The 23,974-nt window shown below is 37.9% G+C and overlaps 1 pseudogene; it reads right to left on the bottom strand.

Moving 5' to 3' along the window:
* Nucleotides 1–7,043, bottom strand: LOC140861272 (uncharacterized; annotated as a pseudogene).
* Between the last annotated feature and the right edge of the window lie 16,931 nt (nt 7,044–23,974).

The raw sequence follows: 23,974 nt of genomic DNA, 5'->3' as shown, positions 1-23,974 counted from the left end.
CTACTGCTGGCCATGAGCTGGGAATGATCTCTTACCCTGCGCCTCAGCGCTGATATCCCTCAGTGTCTGCTCAGACTTCAAGGCCCGCCTAAGGGCCGAAGCATAGTCAGCTGGCTCCGCCATAAGTACATCTCGACGGATAGCGGGTCGTAGCCCCACCATGAAGTGTTGGAGCTTCTCCTCCTCATCGTCTCCAATCAAGGGCACAAAGTGGCAACCCCTCTCAAATTTCACCACAAACTGAGCCACTGACAAATCTCCCTGTCGCAGGCTCATAAACTCCGTCTTCAAACGGGCCCTCACATCTGCGGTAAAATACTTCTCAAAGAAAATTCTCTTGAAATCTGTCCAAGGTAGGGTAGCCGGGTCCACAGTCTTCTCCACTCCCTCCCACCAGATGGCGGCATCATCCTGGAGAAGAAAAATAGCACACCGCACTCGATCTGGATCTCCCAACTGCATATAGAGAAATATAACCTCCAGCAAACGAATCCATCCCTCTGCTACCAATGGACCAGTAGTGCCAGCGAAGTCCTTCGGATTCATCTTCCTAAACTGCTCATAAACGGTCCCCAATCCAGCCCTAGGAGCGTCCACATGTCGCTCAAGGATACGGGCTAATCCAGCTAGCACCTGAGTCCCAACATCCATAGCTGGTGGAGGTGGCGGCGGTGGAGGAGGTGGCGGATGCTAAGCACGTCCACGACGAGTGGCCATCTGTACGCAAGTTCAAATTCCACACTTAAATTTCATGACTAAAAGAAAAGGTTTCTTTAAACTTTTACATACTCAAGGGGCTTTAAAACTCTTATTCTCAACATTTAAACAGTCAAAGATAGCAAAATTTTAAATCTTACAGACTTTGAGGCGAGATATCCCGAGTCCCACCGTTCGGAGGTAGGCACATTCCAAGCCCAATGACCGTGCTCTGATACCAACTGAAACGACTCTGACTACTAATATTTAATAAAATAAAAAAAAATGCGGAAATTTTTTAAAAATTTTGGCATGACCTATTTGTTTGAATAATAAAACCACCTGTCTCAAATAGCAATTTAAATAAACCTCAACCCGAGGTGGACAACAAACTCAAGCATGCAAAATAATATCTAATTCGACGCCAGACGAAGGAACAAAAGTATTTAATGTTTACATTTCAACATAATTTGCAAGGAATATCACATCCTGCTACTGAAAGGGAAAACAACGATGACACAGTATAATTATTACAAAGTCATAAATGTGGAAAGAAATGAGCGGCAACGGTCAGGGTGCGCCTCCGAACACCTATGGGAATTTGAAATCCTGCCCCGCAGCCTCGTCCAAATTCTCACCTGCACCAAGCATAGTAGTGAGCATAAAAGCCCAGCAAGTTTTAAATAATACAGCAAGGGTTCAAAATAATGCATAATACTAAAAATAGTGCTCAGTAAACTAATGGATCTCACACGAAAGGGAAAAAGTCAAGACATGCCCAAAGTAAGAACGATAGTAACATGTGATGGAAAACACATTCATGAAACAGTTATCCTTTCCTTTAACTTAAGAATTTGGATCCTCGATGTGACTACGATTTTGATCGATCAATGGCTATAGTATACAATGCTGGCAAGGAAACCGAGTTCTTCTCGATCCCACATTGCCCCTCTAATTCGGTAGAGATGTCGAGATTTCTCCCAACCCCGATCTACACGTCTAAATTTGGTAGGGAATCCAGGATGTCTCCCGACCCCGATCTACACGTCTCAATTTGGCAAGTGACCCAGGACATCCCCTGACCCATCATTGCACGTCTAAGTCACAATCAAATCACTTCATTCCTTAACTTTTCCATTCATTTAACATTTCTAAATTCAACATTTAAACCTTTACAAACATTTCTTTTAATACTAGACTTCGGGACTAGAATATTAAATAAATTTGAAGTCACACACGCGAATAAATGGTGTTTGATATGAATTCTTAATGTATGGAAGACAAACACGACTATATTAAAATCGTACCCTCAATCCAATAACAAAAGAAATCAAAAAATTTCCCAATCTTGAAAACAAGTAAAGGTTTTGGATTATTCACCTTTAGTTTACTTGAAACTAGCAACAAACAATCGCGAAGAGAAAAACAATTGATCACAACGGGACCTTCAGAAAATCTGTTTCTGACAATCCACAAGGATAATCAATCGACAAACGCCAAAAAGTTGAAAACTTTGATAAGTTTGATTTTTTGAGTAAGCAAAAGCTTAATAAAAATTCTAGAGAGAATTTTAATTGATAAATATCAAAAATCTGAATTCTATATCAATAATGAATGTTTTTGTTGTATTTATAATACAACTACAAATAATAAAAGATATCGCGAAATAACTCAAAAATATATCTAAAGATATGATAATATCTTCCTAAAATTTTTCTACTAGGAATAAAAGACTCAAAATAAGAAAATAATGCCAAAATATCAAAAGTCTTGCACACACACAAACACGCAGAACTGTGTGTAAAAACACGAGGCGCGGGCGCGCATATCTCTCTGTCCGTCAGGCGCGGGCGCACGTCAGGAAGGCGCGGGCGCACATGGGCTTCTGTCCATCCTCTTCAAAACTCACACAGATGCATGCGGGCGCGCGATGGAAGTGGCGCGGGCGCGCATGCCTCTCGGGTCCTGTCACCTATTTTTGTGTTTTCTTTGATATTTTTTCCACTCTCTTGACTTCTTTGGACTTCAATAAGATTGTAACATTCCCCAAAGTATTCTTCAGACATTCCAATGCTTTCTTGACAATTCATCATCAATGATTGAAGTGCTTCCTTGAACTTCTTAGCTCGACCTCTCGTAATTGGTCCTCGAGGCATCTCCAACGGATCCTTAACCATGTGATCAACATGCGAGCTATCCGTAATCGCATCATCCTCCCCTTCTTGAAAAGGATTTGTCCTCAAATCTCGATCATCACCTACATCAAAGAACGACAAGTCAGAAACATTAAAAGTAGTACTTACATTATACTCACCTGGCAAGTCTAATTTGTAGGCATTATCATTGATCTGCTCCAAGACTTGGAAAGGTCCATCGCCTCTAGGTAACAACTTACAACGCCGCTTCTCCGGAAAACGCTCCTTCCGCAAATGCAACCAAACCCAATCACCCGGTTCAAATACAACCTTCTTTTTACTTTTATTCGCTTGCTTCGTTTATTGAAAGTTCTTCTTTTTAATGTTTGCCTTAACCTTTTCATGCAAATTTTGCACAAACTCAGCTTTCTTCTTGCCATCCATATTAACCCTTTCACTCATAGGTAACGACATCAAATCCAACGGAGTCAATAGGTTAAAACCATACACAATTTCAAACGGTGAATACCTCGTAGTAGAATGCACACTACGATTATAAGCAAATTCAATAAATAGCAAACATTCTTCCCAACTCTTCAAATTCTTTTTAATTATAGTACGCAACAAAGTTCCTAACGTCCTATTAACAACCTCAGTTTGACCATCCATTTGAGGATGACATGTAGTCGAAAACAGTAATTTAGTACCAAGCTTGCACCATAATGTTTTCCAAAAGTAGCTCAAGAAACGAGTATCTCTATCAGAAACAATACTCCTAGGCATGCCATGCAATCTAACAATTTCATTAAAGAACAAGTCCGCAACATGAGATGCATCATCAGATTTATGACACGCAATGAAATAATCCATCTTAGAAAATCTATCAACCACCACAAACACAGAATCCCTCCCCTTCTTAGACCTTGGTAGTCCTAAAACAAAGTCTATAGAAATATCTACCCACGGTTCACTAGGAACAGGAAGTGGAGTATACAATCCATATGGTTGTGTCTTAGACTTAGCTTTCCTACAAGTCACACACTTCTCACAAATATTCTCAACATCATGCTTCATATGTGGCCAATAAAAATGTTCATGCAAAGTATCATAAGTTTTAGCCACACCAAAATGTCCCATCAAACCACCCCCATGTGATTCCCTAACAAGTAACTCACGTATGGACGATTTAGGCACACACAACTTATCTTCCTTAAACAAATATCCATCATGCACGAAAAATTTATCTTTTGGACCATGCAAACATGACGCATAAATCTCTCCAAAATCAAGATCACTAGCATATAACTCCTTCACATACTCAAATCCCAAAAACTTAGAATCTAGAGTAGTTAGAAGCACATACCTTCGTGATAGAGCGTCTGCTACCACGTTTTCCTTTCCTTGCTTGTACTTGATAATATAGGGAAAAGTTTCTACAAACGCCACCCACTTGGCATGTCTCTTATTCAGCTTTTGTTGTCCTTTGAGATGCTTCAAAGACTCATGATCCGTATGAATCACAAATTCTTTTGGCCTCAAATAATGCTGCCACGTCTCAAGCATACGAACCAAGGCATAGAACTCCTTGTCGTATGTAGGATAATTCAACGCTGCTCCACTTAGCTTTTCACTGAAGTATGCAATTGCTCGTCCACCTTGCATCAAGACACCACCAATTCCTACACCTGACGCATCACATTCAATTTCAAAATTATTAGAAAAATCAGGTAATACAAGTAAAGGAGCATTAATTAATTTTTTCTTAATAATATCAAAAGACTTCTCTTGCTCCTCACCCCAATAGAAAGGAACGTTCTTCTTGATTACCGTAGTCATAGGAGCCGCCAAAGTGCTAAAATCTTTTACAAATCTCCTATAGAAACTTGCAAAACCATGAAAACTCCGAACTTGACCAATAGAAGTAGGCGTTGGCCAATCTCGAATTGCACTTACCTTGTCCTCATCAACTTTAACACCTTGAGCACTCACAACAAAACCAAGAAACACAAATTCTTTTGTACAAAACACACACTTTTTCAAATTAGCATACTAATGTTCAATTTTTAGTGTGATTAACACAATTTTCAAGTGTTTAACATGCTCATTCAAGTTCTTACTATACACAAAAATATCATCAAAATACACCACAACAAATTTTCCAATATAAGCATGCAAAACATGATTCATCAACCTCATAAAAGTGCTAGGTGCATTAGTTAACCCAAATGGCATAACCTACCACTCATACAATCCGTACTTAGTTTTAAAAGTAGTTTTCCATTCATCACCTTCTCTCATCTAAATTTGATGGTAACCACTCTTAAGATCAATTTTACTAAAGATGCTAGAACCATGCAATTCATCCAACATATCATCTAGTCTAGGAATAGGATGTCTATACTTGATGGTAATATTGTTAATGGCTCTACAATCAACACACATTCTCCATGAATCTTCTTTATTAGGTACCAACAAAACAGGTACAGCACAAGGAGACATAGACTCAAGCACAAATCCCTTGTCAAGAAGTTCACTTACCTGCCGTTGTAGCTCTTTTGTTTCCTCCGGGTTACTCCTATAAGCTGGACGATTCGGCAATGCACTTCCGGGCACAATATCAATTTGATGCTCAATTCCCCTCAAAGGTGGTAATCCTTGAGGTAAATCCTCCGGAAATAGTTTTTCAAATTCCTGCAAGAGAGAAACAACACTGCTCGGAAGATTTCCGGCTATATCACTTGTGTTAAGGAGAATCTTCTTATATAAAATCAACACAAGTGGAGTATGCACATGTAAAATCTCTCGCAACTCACTCTTTTTGGCCATATATATTTTTTTATCGGCCTCTTTCCTCTCATTTTTTTCTTCATCTTTTTCTATTTCATTCTTTTTTTCTAAGGCCATCTCACTTTTTTGTTCATTCTTTTTTTCGGCCTCTTCTCTCTTTTTCTTTGTCAAATGATCCTCCAATACTTGTTTTGGAGTCATAGGCAACAACACAACAGACTCTTTTTTCATAGTAAAAGAATAACAATTCTTAAAACCATCATGTGTCACCTTCTTATCAAATTGTCACGGTCTACCCAACAAGATATGACAGGCTTGCATAAGAATAACATCACACAACACTTCATCCTCATATTTACCAATTGAGAAAGGCACCACAACTCGCCTAGTCACTCTCACTTCAGAACTATCATTAAACCACTGCAATTTATATGGTTGAGGATGCTTTAAAGTAGGCAAACTCAATTTTTCAACAAGCTCACTACTCGTGACGTTGGTACAGCTACCCCCATCAATGATGACACTACACACTTTGTTTTTCACAAAGCATCTAGTATGAAACAAATTTTCCCTTTGATTTTCTTCCTCCTCCTTTTGTTGCACATTCAACACTCTCCTAGTTACCAATAACTCACCAACTACTGCATTACATCCCTCGTCATCGGGATCCTCCAACGTAGGCATATCATCATAATTCTCCTCCTCACTCTCCGATTCAATCTCACCACCATCATTCACAATCATTATTTTTTTATTAGGACACTGACTAGAAATATGACCAAGACCTTGACATCTAAAGCATTTAATGTACCTAGAACAATTATTGGGAGTTTTAGATTTACCATGCTTTCCTTGCTTTGGCGTTTCTTGCTTGGTGTCAACTTTTGGTTTGGACACCGTCTTGAAATCCTCTCGTTTGCCAACGTTTGGACGCCAAGGTGTAGTAGTTCCTCCACCCGAGGACACTCGACCAATGCCTCTCCTTTTAAGCTGTAGCTTCACTTTCATAGCTAATTGTACCATCTCCTCGAGATCCACACAATGTCGTAGCTCCACTTGGTCTTGAATATCTCTATTCAAACCACACAGAAATCGAGCCATGGTTGCCTCACTATCCTCCTCAATGTTAGACCGAATCATAGTAATCTCTAACTCCTTGGAGTAGTCCTCTACACTCCTCGAGTCTTGCTTCAAATTCTGCAATCGCTTAAACATATCACGATAATAGTAATTAGGAAAAAACCTTTTCTTCATTATTTGCTTCATCTCTTCCCATGTTTCAACAGGCCTCTCACGATTTCTCCTCCTAGTTGTAACAAGCTGATCCCACCAAATTAGAGCATAATCCACAAACTCAACAACCGCTAACTTTATTTTTTTCGAATCGATGTAGTTGTGGCAATCAAATACCGATTCCACTCTCATCTCCTACTCCAAATAAGCCTCCGGATCAGATTCTCTACCCCCTTCAGTATATCTCCCTCGCATTGCTTCTCTTCTATTTCTTCCATCCTCATGACCTCGCCTATTCCTACCCGAATTCTCACCAAAACTCTCATTATCCTCACTAACTTTAAGTTTACTTATTCTTTCATGCATCGTTTCCAACTCAGCTCTCATCGCTTCCCTTATCATCGTACTCAAATCTTCCTTTGAAAAATTTTGACTATTAGAACTCATCGTACCTGCAAGAAAAGTTAGTAATAAAATTCCTCACACAATTTCTCACAAATCCCTCCAAACGAATTCACTCAATCACTCTTTTTTTTTAACTCAAATATATGGAATAGCTTAATGCTTTGTGATTTTAAATATCAAACTCACAAGTTCAAAACTTGTAAACACTTGCCAATCGACACACGTAGATTGCACAAAAAAAACAAGAAATTGACTTTATGAAGATTGAAATAGACTTTGCACCCAAGACTCACAAGACACAAGAAAATTTGACCACAAGTTATTTTGCTTCCCTTTTTTTTTCGACAATTTCGAATTTTCTCTTCCTTTTTTTTTTTTTTGAAATTATAACTTATAGCACAAGACACGAGACTTGGATAACAAGTTTGAAAGTAAAGACACAAAAATTTGATATAAGATATATGAAGAACGAAGAACAAAGGATGACAAATGACGAACACGAAGAGCACGAAGAACAGATGAAGATAAGATACTTACTTGATTCAAAACCTTGGCTTTGATACCAAATGATGTGAATTCTTAATGTATGGAAGGCAAACACGACTATATTAAAATCGTACCCTCAATCCAATAACAAAAGAAATCAAGAAATTGCCCAATCTTGAAAACAAGTAAAGGTTTTGGATTATTCACCTCTAGTTTACTTGAAACTAGCAACAAACAATTGCAAAGAGAAAAACAATTGATCACAACGGGACCTTCAGAAAACCTGTTTCTGACAACCCACGAGAATAATCAATCAAAAAAACACCACAAAGTTGAAAACTTTGATAAGTTTGATTTTTTGAGTAAGCAAAAGCTTAATAAAAATTCTAGAGAGAATTTTAATTGATAAATATCAAAAATCTGAATTCTATATCAATAATGAATGTTTTTGTTGTATTTATAATACAACTACAAATAATAAAAGATATCGCGAAATAACTCAAAAATATATCTAAAGATATGATAATATCTTCCTAAAAGTTTCCTAGTAGGAATAAAGGACTCAAAATAAGAAAATAATGCCAAAAATATCAAAAGTCTTGCACACACACAAACATGCCAAACTATGTGTAAAAACACGAGGCGCGGGTGCGCATATCTCTCTGTCCGTCAGGCACGGGCGCACGTCAGGAAGGCGCGGGCGCGCATGGGCTTCTTTACATCCTCTTCAAAACTCACACAGATGCGCGCGGGCGTGCGATGGAAGTGGCACGGGCGCACATGCCTCTCGGGTCCTGTCACCTATTTTTGTGTTTTCTTTGATATTTTCTCCACTTTCTTGACTTCTTTGGACTTCAATAAGATTGTAACATTCCCCAAAGTATTCTTCAGACATTCCAATGCTTTCTTGAAAATTCATCATCAATGATTGAAGTGTTTCCTTGAACTTCTTAGCTCGACCTCTCGTAATTGGTCCTCGAGGCATCTCCAACGGATCCTTAACCATGTGATCAACATGCGAGCTATCCGTAATCGCATCAGCGTTGAATAATGTAAATGAAATAAACTCAAAAGATAGCATGACATAAATTTTTATGGATGATTGGAGTGTAGGGGAGCACCCTAGGCTTAAAGCTTTACTCCTCTTTACTTAAGTTTACGCTCACAAGGGTCCAACTCGAGCGGTCGAACTATAAAATCCATAACTCATCCTATAATAATTAAAAAACTTCCCGTTCAAACCGGCACCTCATACACACCATAAAATACTCTAATAACCAGTATTTACATTTTTATAATGGTCCAAACCAACTCAAACACTTAGACACCCGGACAGCCCGTAAACAAAGGAAAAATCTGCTCACGTCACTTTAACTTAAAACGTACATAACCCAATCGATTTTTATCCTAAATAGGCCCAATTTGCACCGAAACGATCCTAACATCCTATAAATTCAGAATGTCAAGGGTAGCCCCTGCCCAGACCTCATAAACCAACCTATCCAGCCCTGTTTTCCCCGAATCATGGCAAAGTGACAAAAATTCTGCTTTGGTCAACTTGTACCTATAGCTACCCAAATTCATTCCTTAAGCTATTAAACCTCAAAAACCCTCAAAGACAACTTCTAAACATGCCATACCACCAGCTAGGGTCCTTGGACAAGTCTCTAGCTCGACTCTACTTAACCTCTCCTCTTTGACCGAAACACTTGACTCAACGCCTTCAAAACACTACTAGCCAAAAACCCAACCAAAATTCCAACGACCAGCCCTATAATCCACCCAAAACTCAATCAAAAACACATGTTTAAGACCCATGAACACCCCATGGGTAGGCCCTCACCTCCTTTCATCCATTTGTACAAAACTTCAATTCAAACGCCACAAACTCAATACAATTTACAAGATTTCAAGACATAAATATAATGTGACTTGCCTAACATCAAGTGAGGCTCATAACCAATCAAAAACCTATAAATGTGGTCAAACTCAATGTGTTACATTCTGAATTTCTCCCTTTCACCATGTAAATTTCGTTCAAGCGCTAAAAATTCATTTCCATGAGTTCAAAATACCAACTAGAAGTTGAAAAGCACAAAGCCAAACCCGAGCCCACATAAGCTCATGAAAGCCGAACACACACACACATTACAAAAATTTTCAGTCCAAAATACACCATTTTCAAGATAAATCAAGAAACTATAATCCATGCTTGGGTTTTAAAAATAAAGAAACAAAGAAAGCTTGCCTAAATCACTACAAGAAGCAAAGGAAGGGGACGGCTGGAGCTTCCAACTCCACAATCAGCAGCTGGAGAAGCTGCTAGGTGACCTTCACGGTGGCTGAACGGCGGCTGGTCGGCAAGGAGGCGGTGGCCGGCGGCGAAGGGAGGAAGAAATGGTGTGGCTGATGGTTTCTTGGAGGAGAAGTGAAGAGTGGCGTGAAGATGGGAGGGTTGAAGAGTGTGAGGCGGCTAAAGAGAGATTAGGAGTGTTAGGGTTTTAATTGTGTGTGATATATTATGTGTATGTATGTATAGGTGTGAGTGTGTGAGAGTAGGACTAGTCAAAAGTGCTTTTTGACCAAATAAAAGTGCTAGTATTGAATTTAAAATTTTAACTTGTAGAATTCCATCTAATTTAAATATCTAAGGCTATAAAGTTAAATTTTAAATGCCAAGAATGGAATTTCACTTGTTCGGGTTCAAAAAGGCTAATTTGGGAAATTAAAAGAGTTACGCGCGAAAATGCGCTTACGCGATTTTTTTTGAATGGAAAAATCTAAAATAAAGATTTTTATTTTATTTTCCTCAACTCTCAAGGAATTTAGGTCACCTAAATTTAAAATAAAGGATTTTCCGCCGTGTTCGCCTTTGCCGTGTGCCGTAGCCGAAAGTCACCAATATAAGCAATTTAAGCAATTAAATTTTTAATATCATGCAAATAAATTCTAAGGAGATTTAAATCATTTAAATTACCATAAATTTTATAATTTTAAACATTAAAACTAATTTAGGCATGGAATTTAATTTATGGATTTTAGGCGTCATAGTTTCAGTAGGTAGTAGATAAGCCCTACTGAAGTGGGTTTGTACCAAGAGTGAGTGTATAAATCAAATCTTCTAGTGATATTTTTTGGAAAAAGAAGAAGGGGAGACATAGAAGGTGTTATCCTTCAAACTTCCATAAACAAATTTGGTGTTGTTACTGCCTTACTTTATCACTCAATCTTTAGCAATTATCAGTAGCCTATTTTTGCACTTTACAAGTAGATTACTGAATTGCCGTTCAAAATGAGACTAGCCTGCAAAGCTGTTAATTCAAGTTCCAGGCCTAGTAGAAAAAAAAAATTAGGAGTGTTCATGCACCCCCCCCCCCCCCCTTCCCTGGGTTCTAAACACTCTGCACCGATCCTAATAAGTGGTATCAGAGCGGATTTATTTCGTCTCTGAGAAGCTCATACTACTGTAGCGATGACATCCTTCAGTAAAATTCCCATCTTCTCTCGAGATGACATTTTTATAAATAACAAAATATCAAAGGACATAAAGTGAATGCCATTTTTGAAAAAATAAATAAAATAAAATAAAACATCAAATGATTGAAAAAGAAAAAGAGGAGGTCATATAAAATATATACATTGCCCAATAATTTTTGTTTTTTTGGGAATTAAGTTAGGATATATTCGTAATTTAAACTCAAACTTGACCAATTAATTGGAAACAGTTTGTGAAGTCCCGTATTTTATACATTTAATGAAAATAGTTGCGGAAAAAAAACGTGGGAAAATTTTTCAAAACTTTAAACAATGCAGGGGATGTATCACACTAATTCCAAAGGAGTTTAAAATATATCTATAACATTAAAACTCGTGACTGAACGTTCATGATGTCTAAGAAATACCGATGCAACCCTACAACAAAGACCATCTAAAATACGGCACGTCAAAATCTACTACTAATATTTAAATAGGATAAGGGAATATGAGTTCAATTTATTACTATATACATATAATACATTTGAAAATAATTGAGGAACTCACTTAACAAATATCAAACTGAAATGAACATTTAAAAGACTCACCATTTGAAATCCTCAAAACTCATCATTAAAAGACTCACAATGAAAATAATTAAATCATTAATTTTAAACATCGTACATAAAATATTGTAAAAATATGATATAAATAAACAAATGTAAATATTTTTTTTTCTTTAAATAAATCAGAGCTTCTGAACTATCGTGTCATGTAATGTCTTCACATCTTGGACTCTTCAGCCGTTCTACCAAAGCTTTTTAAATCAAAACTGCTAAAATTTTTGTATCATTCAAGTATAGTGAGTCTAAAGGACTCAGCAAAATTAAAATATGCATATCGATATCATTATAGCTTCAAAATAATTTAAACTTAAAAGAATATGCACATTCATAATATAACACCTTGAACTTTAAAATCTTTGAACATGAACATCATGATGCATTAGATTTAAAATTCTTGGATATGATCTTCAAAGCTCTTAAAAATGAAAAGGTCTTAACCATGAACTTCGTCATGCCTAACTTTGAAAGCTTGAAAATAAAATTCATGCATGAATGCATAACCTTACCTTTCAAACCTTAAAGAAATGTATGCACTTAAAAATCTTGCACAAATCATGAGACTTGAACATACATCAAACCATGAACGTAAATCTTGAACATAAATCATGATCCTAAACCATGAACACAACATATCATGACATAAACCTAAACATCAACGTGAACATGATCTTAATCTTAATTGATGAATTATGTGAAGTCGTGGCAACCGTCTGATAGGCCTGATCTTATCATTCATTGTTGATCAGCAAGTAATTGGAAAGGCCCCTTTGGAACTTATCCCAAAGTGCCAGTCTCGTGTCTTTCCATCGCTTAACTCATAATTGAAAAGACCTCTCCGGAGCTTATCCAAAATTTCTAGTCCCGTAGATTTGGAAAGGTCCCTCCGGCGCCCATCCCGAAGTACCAATCTCGTATTTGCCACCACAAAGACACATAATACATCAAAAGTATTTTCATTAATGCAACATATCATTCTTTCCATATTTTTACCATGATTCATCATAACATTCATCATTTCATATCGTTTCATCTTTGCATGACTTGCATGCCATAAAACATTCATGGTAATCATCATCGTGACATTGTCTCATTTCATCATTAATATCATAATAAACATCGTAACTTCTTTCGTAAACTTCATGTCGTGATCTTAAGAACTTACTCGATAAATTTATGCATGACATATATGATTAAAAATCATACTTTCATATTGAACATAGATTTCATGAATGAAACTTAGACATGTACATGCATCACATAACGTAATCGGTCCACATAAGTCGTTCTTTTTGTTCTTGACGTAAAACTTGAAACTTTTTGCATAGAACTCTTTAACATACTTAAAACACCTTAATATATCATAAACATGCATTTAGAACTTAAAAACATGCATGGAAATGTTTTTAGGACAGAACCATCCTCGCTCGAGCGAGCTCTGTACTGGAGTTTCATGTTGCAGGCACTCAAACTATATTTTTCGTTTGGAATTTGGAAAAGTGGTAAACATGAAAGTTTTATCCCTTGATCTTCGATTTCCAATGTCGAAAACATCACCTTAATTGGATATTTAAGAAAAATTTATGCTCATTATCCCGAGATTGGTCAGTGCAAGAATTTCAAAAAGACCGATGCACTTCGGGGCGATTTTAGTCAAACTTAGAAAATGATTTGAACAAAACTCAAAACATGAAATTTGTAGATAAATAATCTAGATTTCAAATAAAATTGGCCTCATATCATTTGGATTCGTACACTAGTCGTGATCATCAAAATTGTAAACGATGTTGCTAATCCGGTGCTACCGAACACATGTCTCATTTCAAAGTTTTAACTTAAAATTTAACTCAAATACTTCTAAATCATAAAAATCATACTTTTCACACTAAAATACTAGAATAAAATTTCATCAAAACTACAAGAACTCTTCAAAACTTAAAATAAACATGAAACTTTTGAATCAAACTCAAGAACTCGACAAGAACGACTTATGCTTATGATTTCATACCATCACATAACATGCTCTTCAAACCCTTAAAATCAAAACTTCATGCTCTTGAAATTCTTGAAAATCATGCATACATATCTCAACATATATTTTTCATATAAAAAATAATTATCTTTTGAACGGTGGTTTCAAAACCTTTAAAATTTGTACTTTCCTTTGATCTTTGAAGAACGAGACTAACTTGGACTTTGTTAGAGATCTGATACCCAAACGGAATAGAGACATTATCAAAGTGAGGCTGAAACAAGCTGATATGCAGGGCGGGTTGAGCTATTCTTAACTTCAAAATAAAACTTTTATATGATGAGAAAACACCAGAATCAAAGGCAAAATCTAAAAAGAAAGGGAATAGAAAATCTGTGCAGAAACATCTTACAAGAAGGCTTTGATCTAGATTGAAATGATCCTCAAAAATAGCGATTCATGATTCAACTCGAATCTACGGACGAAAGAAAGAAAACCCAATAAACGGATCGAATTTTGTATACCTGATGAAGAAGTTACGAGCATCATACGGCAACTGCTCAAAGTAAAACGAGTTGGAGAAATTGAGATTGAGAAAATAAAATGAAGAAAAGTGGAAAAAAGGTAAGGAAGATAAATGACAAAAGGATTGATTGGTATGGGGTAGGAGAAGACAAAACCTTTAATTGAGATGGGGTAGGAGAAGGAAATAATGTTGGACTTTAGGCTATTGGGCTTTAATGTGAATGAAAATATGGACAAGTAATTGGACTTGTTAAGTGGATGGTTAAGTGGGAATTTTGAGTGTCCCACATTGGAAAAGAAACATGGTATGGGTGAGCTTATAATATGTTACACTTTATGAAGTTATAAGAATGATTGGTCAAGAGGCTCTCTCTCTCGCGCGCCTGCGCAGGGTGGAGGGTGCAAATCAAGGGCCCGATTTTCACTGGAAAAGGCTTGACTTGTGTGAAAGCTTATGAGCACGACCTCGGTGCGTCGAATGTCAGATCGATCAAGGCAAAAATTGCCTACCTAGTGTTGGATACCTATTGCTATTTTCTTTTATTGATTTTTGAAATTTTTTCCTATAATTTCGAATGGATCCTTCTGGATCTGACCTTCCACCTGCCTGTCTGTTCATGCTCCAACTGATCAGACTATTGGTGCTCCAGCTGGTTTGGCTTTTGGCATTTCAGATCAAACTTTTGGTGCTTCAGTTGGCTTGGCCTTTGGCCTTTAAAATAGCAGCCTGTGACTGTCCATATGGCATCCGAGTGCCTATTAGTAGAGTCAGTATGCAGTCCTTCAGAACACACAATTTTGAACCCCTCACTCCCTCTCAAGTTCCTGCACTCTGCTACGGTGTTGCTCTGTTCTTGTGCTTCTGTCCCGTCGTGATACTGTTCAGGTACAATTTCAGTTCTCCAGTGTAGTGCCTTCATGCTAGGTGTCTACAAGGTTTCTCCGTTGTATCCTGGGAAACAGACGTCCGCGTAATCCTCGAAGCACACTCTAGAGGGGACAAATATGTTTTAAGGAAACTGTACTAGCTACAGGCCTCGGTTTGCTAATTGTTTCTTTTTACATTGTTGTGTTGTAATAAGATCATATCTTGTTCAAGTGTATATTATTTCCGTAATATTTGCGTTTTGAGTTGCATATTTTGAATAAAAAACTTAAAACAGACTTTTGGTACTCATTACGTAATTTGTTTCAGAAGTGGCTTCTGCTTCAAGTGAGACTACTCCGGTTGCCTCTATTGTCACGGTTAAAAATAGTGTCGTTCCTTCTATTTCCCCACGTGGTGCTGACGTTCCTCTTCCAAACAGTCATGGATAAAAGCCAGAGAAGTTCGCTGGTGCGGACTTCAAGAGGTGGCAGCAGAAAATGCTCTTCTACTTGACGACGCTAAACCTGGCCAGATTCCTCTCGGAGGATGCTCCTAAGCTCAAGGAGGGTGAGGGAGATATTGAATCTGTCAGTGCTTTGGTGGCATGGAATAATTCTGATTTCCTATGCCGAAATTACGTACTAAACGGATTGGCAGATTCGCTTTACAATGTGTATTGCGAAAAGAAAACGGCCAAAGTGCTGTGGGAATCCCTTGACAGAAAGTACAAAACCGAGGATGCGGGGGCCAAGAAGTTTCTTGTAGTCCGCTTTATGGATTTTAAGATGGTGGATTCCAAGCCGGTTATCAGCCAATTTCAAGAGATCCAAGTGATTCTTCACGAGATTCACGTTGAAGGGATGACGTTGAGCGAATCCTTCCAAGTGGCGGCCATTGTTGAGAAGCTACCACCAGCATGGAAGGATTTCAAGAACTAATTGAAACACAAGCAAAAGGAGATCAATGTTGAAGAACTCATTGTTCGAACTCATATCGAGGAAGACAACAAAAGCTCTGAAAGACGACTGTTTTTTCTAGTTGCTGCTAAAGCAAATGTTGTCGAGCATGGCCAAAGCTCGAAAAAGAAACACTTCAATCCTTCGAACAATAGTATGAAGATGGGACCAAAAGGAGGCATTATGAAGAAGTTCTTCGGGAAATGCTTAAACTGTGATGGTACTGGTCACAAGGCCTCTGAGTGCAAGAAGCCAAAGAAAAACCGAGAGGTGAATAAGGTGAAGAACATATCCCATGAGGTTTCAAACATGAACCTTTGTGCTGTCATTTCTGAAGTGAATCTGGTTGGTTCAAACCCAAGGGAGTGGCGGATTGACACTGGTGCCACTCGCCATGTTTGCTCTAACAAAGAGATGTTTGCAAATCTTGAGGAATCCGAGAACGGAGAAATGTTGTTCATGGGAAATTCTGCAACTTCTGAAATCAAGGGACAAGGAAAAGTGATTTTGAAGATGACTTCTAGAAAAGATCTGACTTTGAACAATGTGTTGTATGTGCCAGACATCCGTAAGAACTTGGTGGTTGGGTCACTGCTTAACAAGCATGGTTTTTGCATTGTGTTTGAGTCAGATAAAGTTGTCTTGTCTAAGAGTAGAATGTTTGTAGGAAAGGGCAATGTAAGCAATGGTTTGTTCAAACTCAATGTAATGGCTATTAAGCCCGTGATCAATAAAATGAAATTTTCTGCTTACTTGCTTGAGTCTTCCAATTTGTGGCATGGTAGACTAGGACATGTTAATTATGATACGATTCTTAGATTAATTAACTTGAAAAGCATTCCTACATTCAAAATTGATACACAACACAAATGGGAAACTTGTGTTGAGGCAAAACTAACAAGATCATCTTTTCAAACAGTTGAAAGAAAAAGTGAACCCCTTGATTTGATACACTCTGATCTATGTGATTTAAAAAGAGTACAAACACGTGGTGTAAACAAATACTTCATTACTTTTATTGATGATAGCACAAAATATTGTTATGTGTATCTTATTAAAAGTAAAGATGAAGCTATTGAAAAGTTTTTACACTACAAAAGTGAAGTTGAAAACCAACTTAGCAAGAAAATTAAGGTTCTAAGAAGTGATCGTGGAGGTGAGTATGAATCACCATTTACTGAGTTTTGTGCTCAACATGGTATCAGACACAAAATAACTGCACCTTATTCTCCTCAGCAAAATGGTGTCGCAGAGCGAAAGAATCGCACTTTGAATGAAATTATGAATGCATTGTTATTGAGTTCTGGTTTACCACAGAACATGTGGGGGGAAGCTGTCCTGACAGCTAATTACCTTTTAAATAAGGTACCCCGAAAGAAGCAAGATAAAAGTTCATATGAATTATGGAAAGGAAGAACAAATTCTTACCAATATTTGCGAGTTTGGGGGTGTCTTGCCAAGGCAGCCGTACCTAATTTGAAAAGGTAAAAATTGGACCAAAACCCATTGATTGAATTTTCATAGGATATGCACACAACAGTAGCGCCTATCGATTTCTTGTGTATGAATCTCAAATTACTGACATTCATAAGAATACGATAATGGAATCAAGAAATGCTTTGTTCTTTGAACATGTGTTCCCTTGAAAATCTAAGGAAGAACCAAGTTCATCCAAAAGATTACATGAGACAATGGAAAAAAAACAAGAGGTTAACTACGAGGTTGAACCTAGACGTAGCAAAAGAGCTAGAACTGAGAAATCATTTTGTCCGAATTTCATCACTTTCATGATGAAAAAGTGAACCTCAAAGCTTCAAGGAAGCTGTGAATTCATCTGAAAGACCTCAATGGAAAGATGCTATAAATTCCGAAATAGAATCCATTTTGCAAAATCATACGTGGAAACTAGTGTACTTCCTCCGGGAAGAAAACCATTAGGTTATAAATGAATTTTTAAATGGAAAATGAAATCAGATGAAACAATAGATAAGTATAAAGTCATATTGGTAATCAAGGGTTACCGTCAATGTGAAGGGCTTGATTACTTTGAAACTTATTCTTCAGTAACGAGAATAACTTCAATTCGAGTGATACTTGCAATTGCCGCCTTGCGGAATCTTAAAGTACACCAAATGGATGTAAAGACTGTCTTTCTAAATGGAGATTTAGAAAAGAAATTTTCATGGAACAACCTGAGGGATTTTCTGCACCTGGGCAAGAAAATAAGGTTTGTAAATTGGTGAAGTCTTTGTATGGCTTAAAGCAAGAACGAAAATAATGGCACAAAAAATTTGACAAATCCATGCTAGAAAGTGGATTTAAAGTCAATGAGTGTGACAAATGTGTATACGTAAAGAACACTGAAAGTGGCTATGTCATTTTATGTCTTTATGTAGATGACATGCTTATCATCGGAAGCAATGATACGATGATCAAATCCACTAAAAAATTGTTAAACTCAAAATTCGACATGAAAGATTTGGAATTAGCCGATGTCATTCTTGGAATTAAATTCATAGAACATAGACAAAATACTTGAGAAATTCAATAATGATGACTCTACGTTGGCTAGAACCCCAATAGATACGAGTCAACATCTATCGAAGAATCGGGGTGAGAGTATCTCCCAATTAGAATACTCTCGAGTAATTGGTAGTTTGATGTACTAAATGAGTTTTACACGACCAAACATAGCCTATGCAGTAAGAAAATTGAGCAGATTCACGAGTAATCCATGAGCTGAACACTGAAAAGCAATTATCAGATTGCTAAGGTATTTAAGATACACTCGTGATCATGGGCTACACTATACTAGATATTCTGCTGTTATTGAAGGATACAGTGATGCAAACTGGATATCTGATATGAATGACTCAAATTCTACAAGTGGATTTGTATTCACTTTAGGAGGTACAACAGTTTCTCGGAAATCTTCTAAACAAACTGTAATAGCCAGATCCACGATGGAATCTGAGTTTATTGCACTTGATAAGTGTGCTGAAGAAGCTGAATGCTTGCGTCTATTCTTAGAAGATATTCCAGGATGGGTGAAACCTGTACCGGCTATTTGCATTCATTGTGATAGCTAATCTGCGATCGGAAGGACACAAAGAAATATGTATAATGAAAAGTCTAAACATATACGTCATAGACACAATACCATTAGACAACTACTCTCAACTGGAGTTATCTCTATTGACTATGTAAAGTCAAAGGATAATATAGCGGATCCGTTAACCAAAAGGTTAAACAGAGAGTTAGTTGAAAATTCTTCAAAAGGAATGGGACTGAAGTCTATGGAATAAATTGGTGCGAAGGAAAACCCAACCTATGCTGACTGTGTTGGAAAACGGTGATCAGATCAATCTGAATTGATACCCGGTGCAGCGGAAGTTTTAAAATTTTATATGGAACGATTCCATATCATGGGTATCAAAACTTTACGATTAAATTGTGCGTGTAAAAATTAAATAACAATTAAATTTTTACCTTGAAATCTCGAAACGAGATTATGGACACCAACAGATAACTCTGCTCTTGTTGTATATCCCAGGAACTGATGGACGAACAATTCTTCAATCAGGTCCACGAACAGAAGTTTAATCCCTCTGATAGATTGCACTAGAAAATCTATCAGAAGTTTCTATGAAGAGAATTAACGAATTTGATCTGTTAAACCAGACTGCAAATTCAAAATTCACAGGCTGGATTTTCTGACAGAGAGAGGAGAGGGGCGGCGGCCACTAGAGAGAAAACCTAGTGTTTTCGAAAATTATGCCTTCTGTTGTTTAATTTCTGTACTGCAATAACTTATTTATAATGTGGGCTGCTAACAGCTTAGGGCCCATTAGTCATAAGTTCAAGCCTGACAAGCAAAGCCCGCATGTTCAGAAATTAATATAAAATTCATCGTGACTCAGATTGATAAACCAATTTCACCAATGTGCACAGAAACCATTTCTGCATCTTTTAGAGTCAAGATAAATTTTCTGAATCCGAATTCAGTGGTTTCCAAAAATGCCCATCCCTATGTCATTTTAGGAAATCTTACTCTTCTACTCTGATATAAGAAGTCCCACTTCTTTATTCACTAAATTTAACTCTTTAAATTTAATTATCTCAATGGGGATTAAAAATCCATTACTTGTGTGACCCTCAATGGTTCAGAGATACAGCTAGCCGTGGGCTCACAACTTCTTGTGACTCGGAACAATAATTTCCGACTTGCCCATCGAATCATGGTAAGAGCGCCTAGCAACATCGCCCCATGATTCCCTAGGTATCACTGATAGTGCCTGCAAGAACCAATAGATTTTGGTTAGCGTACAGTACGTTCCCTTCATCCATATATCCCGATCGAATCAACAACTATTGGTAAATCGAGAGTCGTTCGAGATTCGATAACTATGCAATGCATCTTGAAGATCAAATAGTGACATCGCATGTGCTACTAAGAAACCATTTCTTAAAACACATCATGTACTATGGCCAGAGATTCGTCACACTAATATCTCCTCAGATTGCATAGGATATCCATACTAGCAAGTATGTGGTGAATCCTTGACAACAAAGCATCGACTCCTATATGTGTCGTAACTGTACCCAATCCCGACACCTGATTACCCCAATAGAGTCGGTAAACGAGTCAAAGTACAGTACTAGCATATAGAGTCTCAATGATGTTTCAAGTAGTAAGGACTAATGGTAATACAACCAAAACCGCGGACTTTATCCACTCGATAAGTGATAACCACTTGGAAAGTCCGGATAGGGTAGTTCGATCATTCATCGTATGAATATCCATTTTCATGCTTTGAACATCTCTATGTTCCATACCAATGAAACGTGGTACTCGGCATCGCAAATGCTAGTCTCAATCTCGAGCGATCCTTATCCTTATTAACGGACGGCTCAATTGACTAGGAACTGTTTAGAATATACAGTGACTATAAGATGTGTTTCATGATAGCCATCTCCATGTGCCAACACATCTTACATACACTATAGTATATTCAAGGTCTTCATCTAAACATCTTATAGTATGTCACAACATAATAATATGATAAAAGATAAAGTAAACGCCATTATAAAAGTGTAAATTATATTAAACAAAAGATTGTTTATACATAGAGTCATAAAAGCCCTTAGCCACAAGTTGGCTCACCGGGCACCCACTCTTTCAATCTCCCACTTGCCCTAAATCCAACTAGTCATACTACGCAGTCCCATTGCTTCGCGATGTTTGTCAAATAATGGTCCTGGCAAGGGCTTAGTAAGTGGATCAGCGATATTGTCTGCAGAGGCCACTCTCTCGACAGTGATGTCTTCTCTTTCCACGATCTTCCGGATGATATGGTATTTCCTCAGTACGTATTTGGATCTTTGATGAGACCTTGGTTCCTTTGCCTGAGCAACGGCACCCGTGTTGTCACAGTACACCGGGACTGGACCAACAACTTCAGGAATGACGCCCAACTCTTGGACGAAATTCCTTATCCAAACGGCCTCTTTAGCAGCAGCTGATGCCGTAATGTATTCTGCCTCAGTGGTGGAATCCGCTGTGGTGTCCTGCTTGGAACTCTTCCAAGAGACAGCACCGCCATTGAGCATGAACACAAATCCAGAGGTTGATTTCGAGTCATCCACGTCACTTTGGAAGCTAGAGTCGGTATAGCCTTTCAATTTCAGTTCTCTTCCACCATATACCATGAACATATTCTTAGTCCTTCCTAAGTACTCAAGAATGTCCTTCACGGCTTTCCAATGCATTTGACCGGGATTGGCTTGATATCTGCTCGTGACACTCAGAGCAAATGCTACATCCGGTCTGGTAGATATCATCCCATACATGATACTACCTATGGCTGACGCATATGGTACATGTGTCATTTTCTCTATCTCTTCATCAGTCTTGGGACACATGGACTTGGATAGAGAAACTCCATGACACATAGGTAGATGTCCTCTCTTGGACCCATCCATTGAAAACCTTTTCAATATGGTTTCGATGTAAGTTGATTGAGTGAGTCCTATCATTCTTTTAGATCTATCTCTATAGATCTGAATTCCTAGAATATAGGATGTCTCACCTAAATCCTTCATCGAGAATCTACCTGATAACCATATCTTTGTTGACTGCAACATCCCTACATCATTCCCAATGAGTAAGATGTCATCAACATAAAGTACTAAGAATGTCACAGCATCCTTAACTACTTTCTTGTACACGCACGGTTCCTCCGGGTTCTTGATGAAACCAAAATCCTTTATTGTTTCATCAAATTTCTGGTTCCAACTTCTTGATGCTTGTTTGAGACCATAGATTGATCTCTGAAGCTTGCATACCTTATGCTCGCTTCCCATGGATGTGTATCCCTCAGGCTGCGTCATATAGATCTCTTCCTTAATGTTTCCATTAAGAAATGCAGTCTTCACATCCATTTGTCATATCTCATAGTCATACCAAGTAGCTATGGCAATAAGGATTCTTATGAACTTGAACATTGCAACTGATGAAAAGGTTTCATCATAGTCAACTCCTTGTCTTTGAGTATAACCTTTCGCCACCAATCGTGCCTTGTAGGTCAATACCTTACCATCAGGCCCAAGCTTTCTCTTGTAGATCCATTTACACCCTATTGGAACAATTCCATCGGGAGGATCTACTAAAGACCAAACTTGGTTTGTATGCATCGAATCTATTTCCGACTGCATAGATTCAAGCCATAAATTTGAATCCGCATCAGAAATTGCTTCCTTGAAGTTTCTTGGATCACATCCAACGTCGGGTTCATCTTGATCCCCTTCAAGAAGAAGACCATATCGAATAGGAGGTCTAGAAGTCCTCTCGGATCTTCTAGGTATAGGCGTGTCCATCAATGGTTCCTGAGGTGTAGGATCATTATTTTGTATCTTGGGTTCTTCTCGAATTTCTTCGAGTTCCATCATCTCGCCTTTCTTATCCAATAAGAACTCCTTCTCCAAGAAGGTGGCATTCCTTGAAATAAACACTTTTGTTTCAGTAGGATGATAGAAATAATATCCGATTGAATTCTTCGGATACCCTACAAAATAACATAAGGTGGATCGACTATCCAACTTATCTCCCACTGTCTGCTTCACGTAAGCAGGACATCCCCAAATCCTCAAGTATGAATACTTAGGAGCTTTGCCATTCCATAACTCGTATGGTGTTTTGTTCACTGCTTTAGTATGGACGTTGTTCAACAACAACACCGCTGTTTCAAGCGCGTAGCCCCAAAACGAAGGTGGAAGCTCAGTGAAGCTCATCATGGATCGAACCATGTCCAACAAAGTTCGATTACGACGCTCCGATACACCATTCAGCTGAGGTGTCATAGGAGGAGTCCACTGAGAGAGAATCTCATTCTCTTTCAGATAGTCCAAAAACTCGGTACTTAAGTATTCTCCACCTCGATCCGATCGAAGTGCTTTAATACTTTTACCTAGCTTGTTTTCTACTTCAGCCTTGAATTCTTTGAACTTTTCAAATGCTTCAGACTTATATTTTATTAAATATAAATACCCATACCTTGAATAATCATCAGTAAAGGTAATGAAGTAGGTGTGGCCAAATTGAGTACCAATTCTAAATGGACCACAAACATCTGTATGGATCAAATCCAACAGATTTTGACTACGCTCAGGTTTCCCCTTAAAAGGAGATTTAGTCATTTTTCCTTTCAAGCAGGACTCACAAGTAGGTAGAGAGTTAATATCAGACATATCAAACATGCCCTCTCCCACTAGCTTGTTCATCCTCCTTGAGGAAATATGACCTAGCCTAGCATGCC

This window comes from Henckelia pumila, chromosome 4 (assembly GCF_033568475.1).
Source record: "Henckelia pumila isolate YLH828 chromosome 4, ASM3356847v2, whole genome shotgun sequence".
NCBI classification, from domain to species: Eukaryota; Viridiplantae; Streptophyta; class Magnoliopsida; order Lamiales; family Gesneriaceae; genus Henckelia; species Henckelia pumila.
Note: the sequence above shows the minus strand (reverse complement) of the source record. Positions and strands in the feature narration are given on the sequence as shown.